A 21,123-nucleotide genomic window follows, 5' to 3' on the forward strand; every position below is an offset into this window, starting at 1 on the left:
CCAAGGGAGTTACTACACAGAGGCAGCCAATGGCAAACCTCTTCTGGTAGTCTTCTGCCTTGAAAGCTCCATCAGGGTCGCCATAAGTTGGCTACCACTTGACAGTACCTCCCACCAACACCGCTGGGGCCTCTTACTCTTGTTTCTTCCAGGCCCATTTTTACTTCCCAATTTGTTCCTGCTAGGAGAGTTTTATGTGGATAGGACTGGTACATCCTTTATACTTGACACAAAATGTTGGGGGGTGGAGCTTGCAGCCATGGTACTGTTTCCCGTGGCTTCCTGTTTCTGGAGAACATCTGGAGATGGTTGGCTGCCACCGAATGTTATGTGAAGAGGACTAAGCGGTCACTTTTCTCAAGGGCTCATGTTGTAAAACACTTCTTTTCAAGTATCACAAAGCCAGTGACTGAAAGCGTCCATAATATATATGTTCTCTTTTGTTTTACTGCTTCAAGCCAGGGCTGTTCTTTCAGAGGTCGGTCTCTCTTTTACCTAAAGTGCCACATAAATCCGCAGATTTGCTTGGGTTGCACCACGTGCTGTCTCCAGGGTTTGCCTTTCTTTTCTTTTGGGAGCAGGTACATGCTATAAAACAAAACAAATAGGACTAAATAGCAGCAAGCAGATGATGTAGGAGTCCTTCCCCTTTTCTATTTCAAACTCCTCATAAATTCTGCAAGCAAACTAGGTGGCGAAGAACACGCTTTGTGGGTTATGCACGATCTCTGTGCGCAGTGTGCCAGTCACTCTTCCAGGCCGTGCTTCCTCTGCTGAGTCAATGTTAATGGAGCTTTCTGTGCTTTGTTTTTAGAGGTGATATTAATTTTAATGCTTTTTCTTGTTGCTGTGCTCTTACGCTCCTACAGTTTTACCTGACAATTGAGACGCTTTCGTTTATGGCTCCAGGCAGTTCACCATCTGCCTCTTTTATTTTAGTCGAAAAGATGACAATGATTCCTTTGCAATGTCACAGGCATTTGGTTCCGCCAGTCAGCTGGTTTTGAAACAACTGTATATGGGGCAAGAAGGCATCGAGCTTTTCTCCTGGAGCCAAAACTGGACCCTCAGTTGTCACAATCTGATTTGTTAAAAAAATTAACCGACATGGGATCATTAGTGAGAAGGACAAAATAAATATTCAAAAGGACAAAATAAATTAAAAAAAAAATACTCAGAAAAATTCTAAAAGGAAACAGTTTTAAGTTTAAAAAATTACTTAGTTCTAATGTAGGTTTACGAGGTGCCCGCTGGTGGTGGGCAAACTCCTGGAGATTTGCCTCCCTGCCTGGCTGTCGCTAGCAATTGGCAGGAGGAAGCAAGCGGCGTGGAGATCGCCCTCCATCAACAGGCGGCCTGGGCAAGTGGCCCTGCACATACATTCTCACATGATGACATTGCTGGCCCTACTGTGTGATGCTGTGGCTTCCAGTTACACTATATTTTGGAGACTGGCCCTGGTGCAAAGCTTGCGTACGTTCCTGCACCCAGCGTGATGATGTGTAACCGGAAGTGACATCATTGCATGGGGCGCAGGAGAGTCCATGCACTTTGTGCATGAATGGAAACAAGCAACTGTAACTTCCCACACTCCCCTCCACCCCTAAACTTCCAACGGTTGCAGGGGGGCTCCATAACCCTACTCTAGAGCATTGTTGCATTGGTCCAGAAAGTATAAGATCTGCAGGAATACATTTCTATAGGACAGGAGACCTCAATATTCTTCTTTCTTTCTTTCTTTCTTTCTTTCTTTCTTTCTTTCTTTCTTTCTTTCTTTCTTTCTTTCTTTCTTTCTTTTTCGCTTGCTTGCTTGCTTTTCTCACCAAGACCCAACACTGGCTTCAGATCCTAGTTTGATGGACCGGAAGTAACTAAGGTTGCCAGCTCCAGGCTAAAAGATTCCTGGAGATTTTTTTTGGGGGGGTGTATCCTGGAGATACATCCTCAATAGGATGTAATGCCATAGAACCCACTTTCCCAAGCAGCCATTTTCTCCAGGGGAACTGATTTCCATCACCTGGAGATCAGTTGTAATTCCGGGAGATCTCCAGCCACCACCTGGAGGTTTGCAACCTTAGAAGTAACCATAGTTAGTCAGTCGGTGGAGTGGCCTGCTAGCATTCAGACAATTACACGGATCATAGCCAGTTTAATTAAACGACAGTTTCACACAATGACTGAATTAAGAGGGAGCTTTTCCGGCAGAAAATTCTATGGTATAATGAGCGGAGCTTGACTCACAAAGAATGTCTTTCAGAAAATAAATCTTATGCTTATTATTAAAGGAGAAACAGAGGTGGAAGAGGTTGATAAATATCCTAGTATAAAAGCCGGGAGAGCTTGTGCTGTTTCCCGTTTTCCCAGCGCATATTTAAAGTTGGAACCCTGATGTGGTCCTCTTTCCGCTTTTGTTCCTCTCTTTGAATCCTTCACCAGAAGGGTGTGAGGAGATCTGGAGGAGGCTGGAACACATTTTCTTGTTTCAGGGGAGGACCAAAACTTCACAGCTCTCTCAGCTTTTCCAAAAGCGGGATAATAATAAATAACACCTACAGTTTCTTGCAGTGGTTCTCAAAATAGGTTTAAAAAGGGGCCACGGAATATTAACTCTCGATTTGTGAGACTCAAAATTGAGTTGAATTTAGGGGAAATACTGGGTGCAACACTAAATTCCCAGCTGCCTCCCAAAATGGTGGCACTGGTGGAAGAATCTCTTGTGTCAGAGGAAAGCTCCTTGTGCTGGAAGGATATGCAGTGTTAAGGGAACAGAAAGGACTCCATGTTTTGTTTTTCCTTTCTTGATATCATTGGATGCTGGGAGTAAGTCTGGGAGGTGAGAAAAGACGGAGCATGGGAATGCCAGACTCGTGGTAAGTTGTATAGCCCAGATTAATGATTCCCAATGTTGGTGGCAGCTGAATTCTTGGGATATTTATTTGAGTGAGTGTCTTATACTGTGAAATGGAAATAGCACGAGGAATCAGGTGGGAGAGGGCAGCTTGGAAGTTTGACCTCAGCCCTCCAGGAGGGGCAGTGTAGCGTAGTGGTTAGAGCGGTGGGCTCAGATGTGAGAGACCCCAGTTCAAACCCCTGCTCTGCCACAGAAGATGGCTGGGTGACCTTGGGCCAGTCATACTCTCTCAGCCTAACCTACATCACAAAGTTGTCGTACAGATGAAAAAGAGAAAGGGGGGATGTTGTAAGCTGTTTTGGGTTGCCATTAGGGAGAAAAGTGGAGTATAAAGGAAGGAAATAAATAAACCTCTTCTTCCAGGGTTTTTGGGATCTGATTTTGGTGCCCTATTTCTATTCTGCTTAAACTGATACTCCGCTATTCTCAACATTCTCTTCATGCTGAGACATATTTAGCCCTCATCAGACTGGGTTTTCAGGGCTTCATTGGGGGTCAGTTTACAAACTTAAATTTTCCCGTATACCCGAGGAATCCGCTGAGTAGGTAGAGACCCCTGCCTTGTCTGTGAGTGGCCCATTTTTGCAGTTTTTACCACCCTCAGAGGGACGATGTCATTTACAATGAGATACCAGACTTCCGGGGTGAGCAATAAGTTTGTGGCTCCTCTCTGTCAAATACATTTTCAATGTGTATAATTTGCTTCGTTGGTTATACTGTGGAGACTGAAGGAGAAGCTAGCAATTAGGAAAGCTCTCTGAAAAGCCATGTCACACTTTTCTTCCTCATTTCTTTCAGCATTTCTAGCTGGGCTGAGGCTGTTTCCTCATGGTTCCTTCAAAGAAGAATGAAGGGGTGGGAGAAGCATGAAGCTTGCCCCTATTTTTCATTTCATTTATATATATTTAATTATGCCTTTTGGCCTATTCCTGGCCCGCAAATCGCCTTAGAAATGTATGTGCATGCAGATATCTGGTCCGTTCCATTCGCCAACCTATGAGCCTCGCACTGGCATAAATGGGAATGAATGGGGTGAATTGAGTAATCTGGGTTTGCCATGTGGGTAAGGCTTCCATTCACATGCACCGGAACCTTCCGGGTTCTGGCTTGCATGAATGGAAATTGTGGCTGGATGGAAAATCCATGCATTGCCTTGTTCACACAAGATGGCAGTTGTGAACAGAATGTTACAGGACATCTGCAGAGGGCTTATATTGTAAATATGTATTTACGTCGCTCTCCAGGTACTATGAAAGAATTGTGAAAGACACTGTGCAATACTGACACGCCCCTGAGGAAGTCCGTGGGGACGAAAATCTGCATGAGAAAGAGCCGGCCCCGGTTTTGGGCGTCTGGATTCAGTCACCACCAATCCGCTGGTCACATTGCAAACTGAAAGAAGAAATGAAAGAAAAGTTTATATTTCAAGGTCGTTTGCTGAACTGACTTACCTTGTACCTTGGAGTCATTACCTGTGGAGTTAATTACACTCTGGCTGTTTCCATACACGTTGAATATTCCACTTTCAATACGCTTTAGTGAACATTTGTAACTGATTTTCCATGTGTGGAACAAAAAATCTACGTCTAAAGGATAACTAAAGTGCATTGAAAGTGCATTATTCAACGTGTGTGGAAACGGCCAATATGTATTGACTATGAATTGTTGTTTACACATGAGAAATTGAGCGCTTGCCACTTTAAATTGTTCTAGTAAATTTTGGATACACTTTTGACTTGGCGGGGTTTTTCCCCCTCTCTTGTTTTTATGTTCACACAAGATGGCAGCTGTGAACAGAATGTTACAGGACATCTGCGGGGGGCTTGTATCATATATTTTATGTATTTGTTTATTTCAAATTTGTATTCCGCCCTCCCCGCGAGCAGGCTCAGGGCGGATAGCAACATATTAAAAATACAATTAAAAATTCATGTTCATTAAAAACAACACGTTTAAAACAGGATGGTGGACAGCCTTCACAGGGAGAGTTAAGATTTATACACCCCTTTTTTCCAGGCCTGCGGAGGCCCAGCCTCAGCCATATGCCTGGTGGAACAACTCTGTCTTGCAGGCCCGGCGAAAAGATAGTTGGTCCTGCCGGGTCCTGATTTCAGCAGACAGAGCGTTCCACCAGGTGGGAGCCAGGACCGAAAAGGCCCTGGCTCTAGTTGAGGCTAGGCGGGCCTCCTTGGGGCCAGGGACCACCACCAGCTGTTTGTCCCCTGATCGGAGGGTCCTCTGGGGAATATATGGGGAGAGACGGTCCCGTAAGAATGAACCCACAATCGAATCAAGGAGTAAACAGTCAGGGAAGCCATGTAGCAGTTTGCTCAAAACTACAAAAAGGATTTTTGAAATAAAATGGAAAAGAGCAAGAGTCCAGTAGCACCTATAAGAATAACATTTGTGGTAGGGTATAGGCTTTCATGGGTTACAGCTCACTTCTTCAGAACAAGAAGTGAGCTGTGGCTCATGAAAGCTCATACCCTACTGCCAATTTTGTTAGTCTTATAGGCACTACTTGACTCATGCTCTTTTCCACGGCTACAGACAGACTAACACTGCTACCCATCTTAAAATAAAATGTTATCTAAAAAGTATGTACTAGATCACTTTAAAAGTCAGCAGTGAGAAGCCTGCTGGCCTTCCTAAAGAGAGCTTTCCAGAGAAAAGTAGCCAGTGAGCCAGGCTGCTTATAGATACCCGTTTTTCTTCTAAAGGTAGAAGTACTTAGAAGAGGGTATTATAAATCGACCTGAGTTCAGCAGGAAGGCAGGATCATGGGGAAAAGGAAATGGAAGAAAACTGAGGTATTTAGATCAGCTGAATTGAATTGTACTGTTCAAATCCTCCCTCCCCCCCCCCACTTGAAATGTGGAAATAGTTACAGAGCCTGCAGTGCTATGAAAACAATAAACCATAGCTTAAAAGGGTTAGTGAAGTCAGATTTATTTATTTATTTACTTTATTTATAGACCTCCTTCTTCTCTGAGACTCTAGGCGGTATAAAGGAATGCAGTCAAATAGCACGAGGCATTTTGTAATAAGCAATGTACTAGGACTAGGATTAGAGAAATTAAAAAGAATGCAAAAAAGTATATGTCAAACACTGAAGAAAATGGAAATACAAAAGTAGAACACAATGCAGTAGGATAATATGTACACTAATCAGGTAACACACAATGATGTCTCAGCCTTAATCACTTAATAACTTAACCCCCCAGAGTAATGATTTCTGCCACCATCCATTAAAGTAGTTGAAAGTTTCCTATAAGCTGCATCAACTAAATGTTTAAAAATAATTGGAAATAGATTAAAGTGAAACTGGGACTTGCAATGGATTTAGTTGTCTGTAGAATCAGGAGTCAGGGCCATTCACAGTTCTGACAGTAGTGAGTACTGAGGTTGTTTGGGTAGTTAAGATCACAACCATGTGATTGATAAGGTGGGGAATTCTGTGAATTTTGCCTAAAATGCCATTTGGTTTGAAATTTGGGGTTTCTGCTAATGAGGACTTGATTTTGGAAATGCCGATAGATTTACCGAACAAAAGTCATACTGAGTTTGACATATTCTGTAGCACTTCACCCCCATGTATCAGGGACTGCATGTGTCTCTTGTACATACTATGCTATGCTTTCACTGAATCACACAGTAGCACGTGTTTTGTGAAGGCAGCTACACCCACAACGCGGTGTGAAACTGAGCACGGCATGTAGATGAGTAAGTGGATAACTGCTTATGCCAGATATGTTGAGACTACAAAAATCTGAGGCAGGCTACAAGTTCTGCATCACCAAAACATCTGGAATCTGTTACTGAAAGTGTGATTACAAGTGACTTTCTCCACGTGGAGAACACTAGATTTTTTTAGCAAGGTTACCTGGGAAATGAAGTCCAAGTGGTTCTTCCCCTCTGTTAGAATCGCTGCCTGAAGAGCCACAAGAGGGCTTCATTTGGGGGCGGGCAGCTGCTACTTTCTCCCAGGGCATCCTGCAGGCTGCCTGCTCCTGGGGAGCTGCTCTGGAAGCGGCAGCATTGGTGAAGCTTCAGCCGCAGCAACAGCGGAAGAATCTGCAGCAGATCCTTCCACTGTTGCTGTGGCTGAAGCTTCACCGATGCAGCCACTTTCTCCAGAGCAGTTCCCCAGGAGCAGGCAGCCTGCAGGATGCCCTGGGAGAAAGTAGCAGCTGCCTGCCCCCAAACGAAGCCCTCTTGTGGCTCTTCAGGCAGCGATTCTAACAGAGGGGAAGGACTACTTGGACTTCATTTCCCAGGAAACCTTGCAAGAAAAATCTAGTGTTCTCCACGTGGAGAAAGTCACTTGTAGCTTTGCTATGAGATGAACAATTGTAAATCTAGAAAACAGTGAGTGCAAATAGGACCTGCCAAAAATGGATGGAGGAGATAGATTTTCCTGGCAATCCATCACTCAGGCTTAAAGGTGTACTTAAAGGTGGGATAACATGAAATCCCCAGAAGAAATTCTACTTGATGTCTCCTCCTTGTGTTGAGATGACAGCTTACCACCTTGTGACCCAACCAATTCACATTTTGAAGGTTTTCTGATCAAGTGTTGGAATATTCACAAGGTCATTATTTATTTCAAATACCTATAAGTCTTACTGTGACGCTCTTGAGTGGCAAAGCAGCAGTGATTAAAATGACAGCAAGAGCAATCATAATTAATGGCAAATAAGGACAGGCAGGCTGAAACCGGCTATCAAATCTAAAAACCAGCCATTGAACCATCGTGAAAATAACAACAAAAACAACAACGTTTGATTTATATACCATTCTTCAGGACAACTTAAAGCCCACTCAGAGTGGTTTACCAAGTGTGTTATTATTATCCTTACAACAATCACCCTGTGAGGTGGGTGGGGCTGAGAGAGCTCTGAGAAGCTGTGACTGACTTGAGGTCACCCAGCTGGCTTCCAGCTAAGGAGCAGAGAATCAAACCCAGTTCTCTGGATTAGAGTCCTGCAACTCTTAACCACTACACCAAACTGGCAACTTTTAATTAAAAGGGTGAAACAAACACAGCTTACAGTTAGATCTTAAACAGAGTTACTCCAGTCTAAGCTCATTGTCTTAGACTGGAGTAAATCTGTTTAGGATTTCACTGTTAATCTCATATACGTACACACAACTGGACAGGTACTTCAGTGAAGCCCTTTTGAGATTTTAAAGTTGAGCATACCAGGAGTCTGCCATCATGCATACTGGGAGCTCATGCTGACCACAATGTGCGATCACAATGTTGTGTGAAGAACAGGGGCAACATGCATATTACCAGGGCTTTTTTTCAGCTGAAACATGGTGGAACGGAGTTCCGGCACCTCTTGAAAATGGTCACATGGCCGGTGGCCCCACCTCCTGACAGAGGGGAGCTTGGCATGGCGGGCAATCTAAACTCCCCTTTGTCCAGAGATCAGGGGCCGGGTTGAGCGGCCATGTGATCATTTTTGCCAAGGGCAATTTAAACTTTAAAAAACTCCCCCCTTCTTCCAGCTGACCTAAAGTGACATCATTGTGTGGTCCTGGGAATGTGTGTGCACTTTGCGCTCGTGCATGTGGTACCAGGAGCACCACCTCCCGCCAGGGGTTGCCCCATGTGCTGGCAACCCACTGAGTTCCACCACCTCTTTTCCCAGAAAAAAAGCCTCCGTTTGTGCAAACATAAACCCTGAAAAATCCAATGTTGAGTTTGCATGTACTGGAACTGTATGCACATGGTACATATGTGAGTTGCCCATGTCCATACAGCATGATAATCACAGGTGGATGTACATGCAGATGGTAGACTTGCCATAGGGATGCTTGTTATGTCTGAAAAGGGCTTAGTTCTTTCTGATATCCAAGTATGCCATTCAAGTTAATGCATTCCTTCTAATATTTGCAGCTATGTAAAAGATTTCTTCCCAGATGTAAGCCAAAAATCTGTGCAGGGGTTCTCCACTTACTCATAAAAGTAAACTAATTGAAGTTTCCCAGACTTTAGATTAGCTGCCTAATGTGCCATGACTCCTCAAAAGCAATCCTGTAAACTCCTCATCACAGACTTTCCTACTGCATTAGAGAAGCTTTTCTGGGTTTTTACAACCTCTGCAGGGACCGGAAAACACAAACTTCTGCCAGGAAAGAAAACAGATTACAAAGCGAAGAACAGCAAGGAGATAAAAGGCTAGAACATATTTATTGATATTAAACAATATTTTTGCCCGGCCTTTCTGATGTTTCAAGGGAGTTCTAAAATCCAAAATTAAAATCAGAATACAAGCTGTGAACATATCAAGATAGCAATAATAAAGACCTTCCCATCTGGTAAGCACTCCACTAGCCATATCCTGAAGCCAACCCAAAGTTAAATTTCTAATGCACAAAAGCTTTTGTGTATAGGAAGCTTTATGCAATGGTTTAACGGCTAGGAGAGAGGTGTACAATCATATCCCTTGAGACAGGGAATTCCAGTATTCTGGTGCCTCTGTCCTGGCTGCAAATGACTTCATCTCCTGTTTGGAGGGAACATCCAGTTCCCTTTATGATGATTTCGGGTATTGAGCCCACAGAGAAAGATGTGCACTCTAAAGTATGTAGTCGCTAGACTTTTCTTGGGCATATGTATCTGTGAAAATAAGACAGTAATAATAAAGACAGTTGTCCTTTTCAGACTTTCACTTTTGGGCCATTTTCACACGGCCACGTGCAGGGAAGATCCTGTGAAACTCACGGCATAAAAGCGTCTTCTTAGCAGAATTTCCTGGCACGATCCTAATGGCGCTTTTTCTGATGCCATCGGGCCATTAAAGGTAGGGTTGCCTATCCTCTCAGCGGGAGAATAGGGGTCTGGAACTTATCCTCTCGCGCGCATCAGTGTGCGCACGCGTGCTCCGGCATCGTTTCAATGACGGCACTTCCGGAAGTGACATCACCAGGCCAAGTGTGTGGCAATGTCACTTCTGTAAGTGATGTCATTGCGCTGGCCGCGGGAATGATCCCGTACCCCGATTTGGCCAGTTTGGGACCAAATTGGAGCGCAAGGATGCTCCCGTGGCCAGCGCGAGGGGTGGGAGTGTGCGCACAGCACACTCCTAAGTTGCGTGCCAGTGACAGGCACGCTCTGGGAGTTTGTCCCCTCCCACCAATTGCTCAGTGATCGGCGGATAAGGGGGCAAATCCCCAGGAGTTTGCCCGCCACTGGTGGGCACCTGGTAACCCCAATTAAAGGGGATCATGCTGGGAGATCGTGCTAGGAAGATGCTTCATGCCATGAGTAGAGATGGGCATGAACAGCAATACGAACTAAAAAAAGCCATGAACAGCCCAATCTGCTGTTCACGAACAAGCTGTTTGTGAGGCCCCATTCTAAACGAACAGGTGGTCGTTGCAAGCCTCGTTCATTGCTGTTCGTTCAGCCAGACAGTCTGGCACCTGCAATCAATTCCCTTGGCAACCTAGGCAGGGACTGCCTGAACTCTGTCTGAACTCCTGCTGCTGCCCTGGAAACCCCAATCTAAGCCCAATTTAGCTTGATAGGCAGGTCTTCCTTTCAAGTGTGGAGCTCCACATTTGTTACAACAAGGGAACAAAGACCAGGGGGGAGGGGGGCTCCCAGCTCTGACTTTGCAGACAGTGAGGGAGACAGTTGCTGATGGCATTTTGATAGAGAGAGTGCATTGGAGCTTGAATTTTCTTTGTGTGTGGTGGGATAGGGATCTACCCCTTCAAGTTCAGGCTCTGGGGCCAAGCTATTATTTATTATTGGAACCTTTCCTGGTGCCTGCTCAGGTCAGGTTTCTGGGAGTGGTGCAGTAGGGATCTTGACTTGGATTATGGCTGGAGGAGAGCCTGCTGGCCCCCACGAACAGTCAACCACGAACATGTTTGTGAACAGGGCCATGTCGTGAGTCCCTGTTCATGGATGGCAACGAACATCATGTTCATTTTTTTCTGTTCGTGCCCATCTCTAGCCATGAGCTTGCACGATCTCCAGGGGCGCGTATGAAAATGGCCTTTGTGATTTAACTGCATGTAATGGGAGTGTGTGCTACCCACAATCCTCCTGATACATGCAATCACTATTTTGTATTTAGGGCAATACATGTAATTACATGTAAAGAAGGGGTAGATCTCTACCGCACCATTCCCAGAAACCTTACCTGAGCAGGCAGCAGGAAAGGTACCAATAATAAATAGAGCCTGGCAGCAGCCCTGGAACTTGAAGGGCAATAAATACAATTGCCCTAAATACAAAATAGTGGGGCAGGGGAAGGGGGACAATAGGCGGAGGCTTTGACTTCCATGGCATGAAGGTGTGCCTCCTGGTCTTGGTCATTGTGGGAAACAGGATGCTAGATTAAATGGACCATTAATGTGATCAGTCAGGGCTCTTTTGATGCTTTGTTATGGGACAAAAGAAGCCCTGCTTAGCTTATGAGATCCGGTGAGATTGAGCTATACCATACTGCATTGCCAAGCCAAGTCCAGTTAGATGGACATTTAAAAGGAATCAAATGATGATTACTACAATATCTGGTTGTGCTCTCTCTCTCTCTCCTTAAAAGGGATGACACTTGGTGATGGGTCAGAAAACTGAAGATTCCACCTGACTTGTTTTTGACTCTGGGCCACGTCCTTCCCACGATTTTGGATTAAAAAAAAAAAACACTTCTTGCAACAAAAGACCTAAAATGCCAGCATTTGACAGCCATTATTTTTGCCAGTCTTCCACAAAGCAATCCAGATCAGCAGTTAATGGAAGATTAGGCTGTGGTCCAGGAGGAAGGCTTTTTTTTTATTTATAAGTCTTCAGACCATGTCATGCTGTGATGCGATTTAATGAGATGTGACACGGCAAGGAAGTAATGTTAGAACACTGGACCAGTCGAAGGCTTGCTTTGCTTATGTTGAGCTGCAGAAAAGAAAAAAATAAAGAATAAAGCAGGAGCTGTTATATTGTAAAAGGAGTTCACAGGCTAAATACCAAATGCCACTATGCATTGGCATGGGGAATGAGGAGGCAAAAGGTAGGACCAAAGCCATGGATATTTTTCTCTCTGCATCAATATAATATACCAGGCATCAGAGATGCAGCTATGCTATTTATCAGTGTTACTGATCGGCTGTTTTTTTTAATGTGTGAAGGCATGCTCATTGGCTGGGGCTGTGGCTCATTGGTAAAGCATCTGCTTTGCATGCCGAAGGTCCCAGGTTCTAGTATCCCCAATTCAAAGGATCAAGGAGCAGAAGAGGTGAAAGACTTCTGTCTAAAGTTCCAGAGAATCAGAGAAGACAATACTGATCTCGATAGATCAAACGTTTGTGTAAGTTAGCTCCATGTGTACATTGAAGCACAATCTGAGAACCAGACCAGATGCAAAAGTTTTGTGAATAGGATCTTGCATGGCTTTTGCCATGGATTGTGAGTGGGTCGCTGAATGAAAGGGTCAGGTAGATAGCCATGTCGGTCTGCAGTAGAACAGCAGGATTTGAGTCCAGTGGCACCTTCAGAGACCAGATCTGAGACTAAGATCTAGGAGAACCAGGGCCGTTTCCACACCACTCCTCTTCATCCGGAACGCTGTGGAACGTTGCATAAAAACCCATGGAAGATAGCGTCTTCTCACTTGAGTTTTGCGCAAGCGCGCAAAACTCGCGCAAGAAGATGCTACCTTCCACGTTTTTTTGCGATGTTCTGCAGCATTCCGGATGAAGGTGAGTGGTGTGGAAACGGCCCTGGTTCAAATTCCACTTCCTTCACAGATGTTTGCTAAGGCGACCTTTGCCCACTCACACATTCTCAGCCTAACCTACCTTACGTGGTTGTTGTGAGGATAAAATGGAGGACAGGAGAGCAAAGTAAGCTACTTTGGAGAAGTCTCCACTGGGGAGAAAGGCAAGGCATGCCCTTTGTTATAAATTTAATTTTGGCTACAGTTCACAAAAAACGGGACTATCAATTTTGCTATTGCTTTATCAGGTATTGCTGCAGCTCTTTTGGCTGGAGGCAGAACTGCTCATTCAGTATTGAAACGAGGATTAAATATTTCGAGTGCAGGGAGCTAAGGGGTTAGCGAGTGGAGCAAGCTGGCACATCTCTGATTCCAAATAAGTGTTTAGAATTGTGTCTGGGTTTAAAAAACAAACAAACAAAACACATCCAACCAAGCACCTTAATACAGTTGCATCTTGACAGGTTTATGAAAATCGTATTAAGTGTGAAGTGTGGCTGTACTTGCACTTTGCAAATGCCTTTTCCTACTTTAGAGGCAAAATGCTCAAAAGACAAAGAATGGGCATACATTTGAAAGAACGTTTTTGAAGGGGAAAAAAACCCAGCATGTCAGTTCTCAGGCCCATTCTAAAATCATTGTTGTATATAAATTCAGAATTACTTTTGAAATTGAGATTGTAAGGTATACATTTTGGTCTTCGTATGTGGTCTGGTCTACTCCCACATCCAAAGAAAGACCAAAACTCCTACTAAAGTGTACCACGGTGGACTGAAAATGGGGAAGTAATGTGATCTTGTCTGGCTGGGCCAGCAGTCCCATACAGGTGGTGGAGGAAAGTGCCATCAAGTCATAGCTGACTTACGCTGACCTCTGCTGGGGTTTTCAAGGCAAGAGACGAACAGGCAGTTTGCCATTGAGACCCTGGCTTTCCTTAGAGATCTCCCAATCACTGGGTGTGTGTGTGGGGGAGGTAGTTGTGAATTTCCTGCATTGTGCAGGGGGTTGGACTAGATGACCCTGCAGACCTCTTCTAACCCTGTGATTCTATGATTTATTTGAACTACCGTTAGCTTGTGAAAGTTGGATTCTGCTCTCAGACAATCATTCCAATCCTGGGTTGCCTTGACAAATGTTGATTTCATTTCTTTCTCACTGTAGCCTGGGAGGGCTTCCGCAATTAGTAATGCAGGAATAAATCAGGATTAAGTGAAGATCCAAGGTTCAATCCCTAGCATCTTCAGATAAAAGGATCAGGTGGCAGGTGGTGTGAAAAACCTCTGCCCGAGACCCTGGAGAGCTGCTGCTACTCAAAGTAGACATGACTGACCTTGATAGACCAGTGAGCTGACTTAACATATGGCAGCTTTGTGTGTGTTCAGAATGGGAGAGGAAGGGCTGCTCGGACCAAGAAAATCATGATTCTGAATATATCTCCCAGTGATGCCGATTTACCGGTACCGAGTTTTTGGTTCCAGATAAAAATCAGCCTGATAATTTACCAGTTATATGAAGAAGAAGGGCTTTTTTTCAGCTGGAACGCGGTGGAACGGAGTTCCGGAACCTCTTGAAAATGGTCACATGGTTGGTGGCTCCACCCCTGATCTCCAGACAGAGGGGAGTTTAGATTGCCCTCCGTGCCACTGGTGCAGAGGGCACTCTAAACTCCCCTCTGTCTGGAGATTAGGGGTGGAGCCACCAACCATGTGACCATTTTCTTCAAAGGCAACCCACTGAGTTCCACCACCTCTTTTCCCAGAAAAAAAGCCTGTGAAGAAGCATAGTGAACTGGTTAGTGTCCAACCAGGACTGTTTTAATCTTTCTAGTGTCTCTACTGCATGCTTGAAAGCGTTTGAGAACCCTGTGGTTACAAATGTTTTAAATGGGTCATTTCGTAGAAAAAGAGCTGGAGGAACTCATTAGCATAACTTATTAGCATATGCCACGCCCCTTGACATCACCAGAAGTGTGTCATTAGCATAACTGATTTGCATATGCCACACCTCTTGCCATCACCTATCTTGGCTGTTTTGGACCCAATCCTGGCCATTCAGGGCCAAAATTGGGCCCAAAATGGCAAAAAGGGGCTGAAAATGGCCAAAAAGGGGCCCAAAATGGTCAAGATTGGGCCTCTGCTGAGTGGGAGAGTGATCCACCACCCATCAGAGGACCGATCTGGGCCATTTTGGCCCCAATCCAGGCCGAAACAGGTCCAAAATGGCTGAGAGTCAGGTGGGCGGGGCACCTGTCATGTGACCTCTTTGGAGACCTACCGGAACTGCATTCCTGCACATTCCCCTTCAAAATGAGCCCTGGTTTTAAATCAAATCAAACAAATGAATGAACCCCTGCTACAAAATCAGTGCCTTTGCCAATTTGAAAAGCAAGATTCCGGTCCAATAGCATGTTAAAGTCCAACTAGGTTTCCAGGGTGTGAGCTTTTGAGAGTCAAGGGAGTTTTGACTGTTGAAAGCTCATACCCTAAAAGTCTAATTGGTATTTAAGGTGCTACTGGACCCGAATCTTGCTTTTCTATTACAGACCAGCACGGCTACCCACCTGAAATGTTTCCAGTTAACTGATTTCCGTGATAACAATATCTATTTGCACAGGAGGAGGAGATTTCTTTGCCATTACAGCCCCTCACCACTCCTCCCATGGTTACTGAGGATTTCCTGACTGCTAGGAGCTAGGGTTGCCAACTTCAGGTTAGGAAATTCCTGGAGATTTGGGGGGTGGAGCTTGGGGAGGGTGGAGTCTAGAGACACAGTGGACATCAGGGGGTATAATGGCATAAAGTCCACCTTCCAAAATGGCCATATTCTCCAGGGGAACTGACCTATGTCACCGGGAGATCTGTTGTAATTCTGGGACATCTTCAGCCACCCCTGGAGATTGGCAACCCTATTAGGAGCAGAATTGTGGAGGTTCTCAATAGACTGCAATGTGTGTATGTCTGTGTAGGGTCCTATTCCAAATTCTCTGCTCCAACCCAGTGAGAGCCAAGCTACAAGTGTCACCTTACACAGGTTGGACACTTGTCAGCTTCCCTCAAGTTTTGATGGGAAATGTAGGCATCCTGGTCTTGCAGCTGTAATGGAGATCCAAGCTATAAAACCAGGACGCCTTCATTTCCCATCAAAACTTGAGGTAAGCTGACAAGTGTCCAACCAGTGTCAGGAGTCACGTGTAGCTTGGCTCTGAGTTTGTGGGGAGATTAGGAGAAGCGGGTGCACAAATATTTAACAGGTGTAGAAAACCCTTGAAAGTTCAGGGGAAATCAAAGTTATCCTTCATAGGGTAAACTGGGCCCATTTGGAATTATTGAGCGACTTGATGTAATTCTGCCTCTCTCGTTCAGAGCTAAAGGGAGGAGGGCTGATTTTCGTAAGCACTGAGAACTAGATTAAGTACCTTCAAGTAGACAGCAAATCTAATATTGCAATTTTAATTTGCATCGCAGAGGGAATAGGGGCTGGTTTTGTGCCTGTGTGTGTGTGTGTGTGTGTGTGTGTGCCGTGAAGATTTAGTAGCAATTCACATGGCATTTTAATGGCATGAATTTCAAGCACCAGTAACTTGTCTATTTCTTACAGGGTTTAAATATTCAGAGACACTATCATTGGTGAAGATCAAATAAACATGCAGTTCAAAATTAAGTGGTTTGTCTGTCGGAAGCCTGCTTGCCTCAGATGTGCAAATATTTTTTTTAATAGGGCACCTCCCACCCTCTTCTTCAGCTCCAGAGACAGCATTGCTTCTGCAGCTGTGTCAAAGCAAAATTTGGAGGTTCGGTGTTAGAAAAATTGGAATGGTACAGAAGGCTGGGTTCCATTTTGTCGTTCTTATTTATCGGATATGGTGTCATCAATGTATGTAGCACTTACAGAATGATCTGTTCAACAGCACATGTTAAGCAATCTTTCCTGAACTTTTTTTCCTGATCATAGAATCATAGAATCATAGAGTTGGAAGGGGCTATACAGACCATCTAGTCCAACCCCCTGCCCAGTGCAGGATCAGCCTAAAGCATCTCTGACAAATATTCATCCAGCCGCTTCTTGAAAACTGTCAGTGAAGGGGAGCTCACCACCTCCCTAGGCAGCTGATTCCACTTTTGACTACTCTGACTGTGAAAAAGTTTTTCCTAATATCCAGCCGGTACCTATGTGCATGTAATTTAAGCCCATTGCTTCGGGTCCTACCCTCTGCTGCCAACTGGAACAGCTCCCTGCCCTCCTCCAAATGACAGCCTTTCAAATATTTAAAGAGAGCAATCATGTCCCCCCTCAATTTCCTCTTCTCCAAACTAAACATTCCCAAGGCCCTCAGCCTTTCCTCGTAGAGCTCAGTCTCCAGACCCCTGATCATCCTCGTCGCTCTCCTCTGCACCCTCTCGATTTTGTCTACATCCTTTTTGAAGTGAGGCCTCCAGAACTGCACACAAGTTGCAAAGGGGGTTTGTAAAGGAAATAGGATTGCATGCCCAAGGATTTTGCCTGCTGCCGTTGTATACGGCTTGGTTCCCTTGCCAAAATTATTTGGACTGCTTTACTAACATGGCCCTGGATGTAGATAGCTCCTGGGGGGCACTACTGTTTTGTTGTTGTTTTATTAATAAACATAACCTGTTGTTTATTCATATGTGCTCTACATAGTACGTGCAATGTTGAACATATAACTCGGCCTTATCTTTTGCTAACACCTGACCAAATAGTTCTGGCCTTTATGAGCTTTTGCCTCTAGTTGAATTTGTTATTCTTCAAGGTGCTCAGAGACTGCCTTTGCTATCTCAAGCCTCAGAATACTAGCAATGTACATAGATTATTGTTTACAAAGTAAAATATGTGTGCAGGGGCAGGTCTCTGCCCTGTGAAGCATGCAATCTATATTGGGACAGGGTGGGAGAGAAAAGGAGAGGAGAAGAGAAGGGAAAGGGGGAAATAACAAGGGATGAAAATGAGCAAGTGCATATACACATATGTGGGCTTCATTTCACTTGGGGGTGAGGGGCAACCATATAATGGCAGGTTTCCATGAGATCTTAGGGTTGCCAGCCCCCCACCCTCTGCCACCACTCACTTGGCCTGGGTTGTATGTGCGTGGAAAATGTGGGGAGGCTGACCGGAGCACATAGTAAAGTGGCATGCATGGGCTCCAATGACTTCACTTCTGGTTCAAACTCTTTAGGAATCACCCCCCCCCCCCAATGGCAAAAACACATGCAAAAAGAACTGGTACCTTTTGCCCACTTGCCACCCTACCCACCCCCTGGTTTGAAGGTAGGGGGACCTGGCAACCCTGGGTCTCATGGTGCATGGAGCTAGTGCCTGGGACAGAAGACAGGTTGTCCTCTAGTCTAAGCATAGGGATATTTCCTCTGAAAGAGTACAGTTATAGGCATTGGGTTCAAATCCCTTGAGGTACCTCATGGCCCCACTTTAAGGGCTGTTGCAGACGCTCTGCCCATCCTTTAGGTTTGATGCACTATTGCAAAGCAAGGCTGTTTTTCAAGCCCAGTGAGACAGAGCTGCCCATCCTTTTTATTGGGAGGCTGCCTGGTTAGTACCCAAATCAGCAGGGCTGGCGCCTCCATTGAGGCATGTCCGGCAACCACCTCCAGCACTGAGGCTTCGGAAGGGGCGCCAGGGACAAGGGCGCATGCTACAAAGCTGGTGGCAACAGCGCATGGGTGGTTGAGCAGGAGGGATGGGAAGCCACCCACGCACCGCCCCGGCTGCCTGCCATGCCTGGCCTGCAGCTACTGCAGCCTTCCAGCCTTCCCGTGCTGCTGCCACCACCAGCACACACCCCTGACCGGGAGCAGCAACCACAGGCCAGGCGCGGCAGGCATCCGGGGTGGCATGCAGAGCAACAGAGCAGGAGGGCTGGGAGGATGCATGCGCGCCTCCCCAGCCACCCGCCATGCCTGACTGGGAGCGCATGCCAGCGGCGGCAGCGTAGAGAAGTCTGAGTGGGCAGCCCTCCTGCCCAGCCACCCCAGTGCGCATGCACACAAGGGGGCAGGAGCAGACCTGCAGCCGCCCCCGACCTCAGGTGCCAGAAACCCTGGCGCTGGCCCTGCAAATCAGGCCCTTGGAATTCTGTTTCTCATTGCTGGTTTCTGGGAAAAGGCTAGATGGGTTGGGAGAACCTTGACCCAGCTCGTGGCAAAATGTCTTGTGTAATTTAGGCCTTGATGGTGAAGAGTGCCCTCAAGCCATAGCTGACTTATGGCGACCCCTGGTGGGGTGTTCATGGCAGGAGACTAACAGATAGTTTGCCATTGCCTGCCTCTGCAACCCTGGTCTTCATGGATGGTCTCCCATCCAAACCAAGACTGATCCTGCTTAGCTTCTGAGATCTGAGGAGATCAGGCTTACCTGGGCTATCCACATCAAGGCAATTTTGGTCTTAGGAGGCATGTTTTACTGGGAGCGGAGGGAGAAGTGACTCAGAAAGGATTCCACTCCCCTCATCCATGTACGTCATTTGCTCTTAAAAAATCAGATTGTCACTGGTATAGCCCTGGATTTAAGTAAACAGACCTTCCCTGGTCTTATCTACCGCTCCTAAGTGATTTGCATGGAGTGCTGTGGTCAGGTCCAGACCAATCCAATTAGTCGTGCTTAAACTTGCCGCGAATGAGTCTGCCACAGTGAGGCAGCGTCATGAACACAATGTCTAGAAAGAGATTAAGAAGAGAGCAAAGCAACCGTGTGAGTGCAGCCACAGGCCGTGGCTTTTCTTATTACTGGAGAATCATATCGTTCCAAAATAAGCACTTTCTTTTTAAATGAAAAAGATTAAAAGATAAAACTGGTCATGAAGGCAGAGAGCCTGCAAAGGGTGGAGCTATCCAGATTGCAGAGTGTTGCCTACTGGACTTCCTGCCAGGCCAAAATTGCAGGCAATGTGGTGGGCCCCTCTGCTTGCTTCTCTCTTCACTATGGTAAATAAGACTGGCCAGATGCCAGCTGCTTGGACCAATGTGATAATTGTTCCCATTTATAAAAAGCATTGTCATCTTGACCCCTCTAACTTCAGACCAATCAGCCTTCTATCCAGGGCTTTTTTGGGGGGAAAAGAGGTGGTGGAACAGAGTGGGTTGCCCTCGGAGAAAATGATCACATGGCTGGTGGCCCTGCCCCCTGATCTCCACACAGAGGGGAGCTTGGCGGCGCAGAGGGAAATCTAAGCTCCCCTCTGTCTGGAGATCAGGGGGCTGGGCCACCAGCCATGTGACCATTTTCAAGAGGTTCCGGAACTCCATTCCACCGCATTCCTGCTGAAAAAAAGCCCTGCTTCTATCTGTTATTAGGAAACTATACACTAAATTTTTGCAAATTAAGCTCGGCACTTGGATGTCATCTAGCAAAATATTAGGTCCAGAACAGGTAGGTACATGAACTCCTGGTTGTGAGGGAATGAGTTTGTACCTGGAGGCTGAGTGAAAAGGCATAAAGCAATATGGACAAGATGTTCGGGAATGTGCCGGGGGAGCCCCAACCATGCTGGAGGTGATGACAAATCCTCTGCTATCAGGGAGAACGAAGATGTCGTGTGTGAGGCGTGTGTGACAGTTTAAGGAGGGGGGAAATGGTCCCTTAGAACTGATGGTGAACCAATATCCTCCTGCACGGGCCCGGTGATCATAGTGCTAGACTTCATTTCTGTGAATGAAAGGTTGCCCCCCATATCCAATGGCTATTTGACACCATAACTAAACGGAACCTCCTTGTTTATAGGCAATAACTAGTGTTCGGAGGTCCTTGTGGGGTTGCCAGCTCCAGGTTGTAAAATCCTTGGAAATTTTGGGAGTGGAGCCTGGAGATGGCAGGATTTGGGTGTAGGGAGGTACCTCAGCAGGGCATAATTCCATAGAGTTCACCCTCCAGAGCCACCATTTTCTCCATGGGAACTGATCTCTATGGCCTGGAGATCAACTGTAATTCTGGGATATCTCCAGCCACCACCTGGAAGCTGGCAACCCTTGGCCCTCCCCAGATTCCATCCTCAAATCTCCAGAAATTTCCTAACTCTGAGTTGGTGCCCCTAAGCCTGACTCAGAAGGATTACTTCTTCTGATGTGATTTTCTGGAGAATGCAAAGCTTAATAGAAGAGTTCTAGCCTTCTGACAAAGATGGAGGGGAGGGCGAGATGAATGGGGTACAGAAATTGCCTGAGGCTTATTTGAGAATGAGTTTGTTTTTTTCCGTTTGGCAGAGGGCTGCTGGCTTCGTATCCATCCTTCAGTTAGGAAAAAATACATTAGCATAGATAACCGCTTTTGTGATCTGCTTTGTTGATCAGAATGAGCCAACGCTTGCGCGATACACATCGGAAATTTGCAGCCAAGTTCCAAATTGCCATGCTGTGTGCCGGGGTAAAGCACTCCCCCCCATCTTTGTTTCAGATTGCATATCATTATTCCTTAGGAAAGTTGGTCTAGCTTGGGAGGCTTCTAACTCAAGTT

Source organism: Eublepharis macularius, chromosome 3, assembly GCF_028583425.1.
Source record: "Eublepharis macularius isolate TG4126 chromosome 3, MPM_Emac_v1.0, whole genome shotgun sequence".
NCBI lineage: Eukaryota > Metazoa > Chordata > Lepidosauria > Squamata > Eublepharidae > Eublepharis > Eublepharis macularius.